Below are 2,978 nucleotides of genomic sequence, written 5' to 3' on the forward strand. Positions count from 1 at the left end.
AAGTGCCTTTGCATAATCAATGAAACACAGATGGACATTCTTCTGGTATTCCCTGCTTTCAGCTAAGATCCATCTAACATCAGCTACAATATCCCTAGAACCACAACACCTTCTAAACCCAGCCTGGACTTCTGGTAGTTCTCTGCTGATGTGCTGCCGCAGTCGTTTTTGGATAATCTTCAGTAGAAATTTGCTTGCAGGTGAAATCAATCATATTGTTCTAGTGAGTGTAGAGAAGCAGTAAATCGCACAGGAGAAGACTACTTATTGTTCTTCCATCGAGAATGCTGGATGAAATTGAACATTGAGCCTTTGGGTTAACAACATAGTTCTTTGCCACTAGGCCATTGAGAGTGTGCAACACAAAGCGTGTGTGTCTATTTGCATGTTTGTGTGTTGTTAGGTGCCATCAAGTATGAGACACAAAGAGACACTATGGATAACAGAATTCAGTTCTGTCCAGTACCATCCTCATTTTTTTCTGACATATTTGACCCATTGCTGCAGCTATTGTGCCAATCTATCCTCCTTTTCACTCACCCTCCTCCACTTTGCAAGTATGGTGTCCCAAGTATGTGTGACGAAGCTTCATTATCTCTTGACCTCCAAGGAGCACCTTCTCCAAAACATTATCTCTTTGTTCTTTTGACATCCCATAGGACAGTTAGAATTCTTCTACAACTCTACAGCTCAAAACCATCAGTTCTTCTGTCATTCTTATTCATTTCTCAGATTTCAGACACATAGCAAATGGTTGAAAATACAATAGCCTGAATCAGGAGGACCTTTTCTTCAAAATGACATCACTGCTTTTTGGTAATATAGAGATGTCCCTGACTGCAGAACTGCTCTATGCAATGTGTCCTAATCTCCTGAGTGCTGATAACAAGGGTGTTGATTATGGATCAAAGATGAAATTATTGATTGCTTCAATTTTTTTTCTCCATCTATCATTTGTTGCCTATCAGTCCAGTAATGATAATTTTTGTTTTCTTGTTATAAAGATGTAATCCATTTGAGGGCTGTAATCTTTGATCTTCTGCAGCAAGTGTTTGAAGTCCTCATTTCAGCAAGGTTGTATCATCTGCATAATGGCAGGTTGTTGATGAGTCTTTCTCTGATCCTGATGCCATATTTCTCTTAAAGACCAGCTTCTCGAATGATTTACTCAGGATACAGAATCAATAAGTAGGAAGAAAGAATACAATCCTGACACATATTTTTCTTAATTTTAAAAGATGAAATGTTTCTTTGCTCTGTTTTAACAATAACTTCTTAGTCTAGGCATAAGTTTTAGAGGATTATAATTGATTGTTCTGGGATTCCAATTCTTCTCAATGTTAGCCAAAATTTGTCATGAACCACATCGTTAAATGCTTTTGCATAATCAATAAAGTACAAATAGACCTTCGTTTGGTATTCTCCGCTTTCAGCTAGGATGATCTGATTTCAGCAATGATATTCCTGATGCCACAATCTCTTCTAAATCTATTTTGAACTAACTTCTGAAAATTTTCTGCTAGAATGTACTGTTCTAATTGTGTTTGGATAATCTACTACAATATTCTGCTTGTATAGTGTGTGTGTATATCTCAAAAGATAAATGTTCATTTGGAGTGACGAGATTATTATTACTGATTCCTTTTGGTTTTTATAAAATTTTTATTACTTTAGTAATTAGGGAAATATTGCATAATAAATATATAATTAATTACTGGGTCTTTAATCTTGTTGTTGTTATTATGCACTGTTGAGTTGCTTGCAGCACATAGAGACCTAATTCACAATAGCTTTGTACTCTGTCCAATCATGAGCCAATCTCACAATGCCCCAGTAACTATGTCTCTATCCATATCATTCTGGGTCTTCCTCTCCTGTGCTGACCCTCCACCCTTCCAAACATGATGTTCTTCTCCAAGGACATGTCCCTACAAGCAGGGAAGTTGCTTTTCTTGTGTTCAGAAATTGGGTGAAATGGAGATAGACTTATTTTTTTTTAAACTAAGAAAAAAAGTGTTTTTACTAATTGTAAGAGTTGATACCCAGGGACATATTAGAAAGCTGATGTGGAAGCAAGCTTCAAACAGTTATTTGACATGTAAACAGTGTTTTTGCCTTTATAATCACCAGCCTGGCTTTTTATTTTTTTAACAAGAATTTTGAACCTAGTAGTTTTGTCTACATTTAAAGGAAGATTAAGTTATGCACAAAAAAGTCAGAGTAAAGTAACAAAAATAATTACACACTTCATAATTGGGTGTTATAATAACATGCAAGATGAAACATTTAGCAAATAAAACCCCAAATAACCTTATATTTTTATGGGTTACCATAATCTTAGGTCTGTTTGTAGGAGAGACTATTCCTTGGAGAGTGACATCATTTTTGCATAGATCGAGGTTTGATCAAAGAGATGAAGACTCTCAACCAGATCTATTGACACACAACCTAATAAAAACGTAACTTTTGAAGAGCAAGGTAAGAAGAGGATAAGTGAAATTTTTGTAATTTAGTTGGAAGCAGGAGTGTCATCCACTTCCTAAACAACTTGCCTCCAGAAAGTCTATGAATTTTGATAAATGTCAATAGTTGTAGAAGGGCTTCAGGCCTTTTGTTCATAGAGTCACTATGAATCGTGTTTGACTCGAAGGCAATCAACAATAACAAAAAACGTTTGGAACAATATGTCAACAGAGAATTGTCTCTGGTATTCCTCTGGTGTTCTCTGCTTTCGGCTAAGATCCATCTAACATTAGCTAAAATATCCCTAGTACCATGACCCCTTCTAAACCCAGCCTGGACTTCTGGCAGTTCTCTGCGGATGTGCTGCTCCAGTCGTTTTTGGATAATCTTCAGTAGAATCTTGCTTGCATGTGAAATCAATGATATTATTCTATAGTTTCCACACTCTGTTGGGTCACCTTTCTTTGGGATGGAAACAAATATAGATCTCTTCCAGGCAGTAGGCCAAGTGGTTG

This window comes from Elephantulus edwardii, unplaced genomic scaffold (genome assembly GCF_000299155.1).
Source record: "Elephantulus edwardii isolate Elephantulus edwardi_28Jun2011 unplaced genomic scaffold, EleEdw1.0 scaffold00046, whole genome shotgun sequence".
Lineage (NCBI taxonomy): Eukaryota > Metazoa > Chordata > Mammalia > Macroscelidea > Macroscelididae > Elephantulus > Elephantulus edwardii.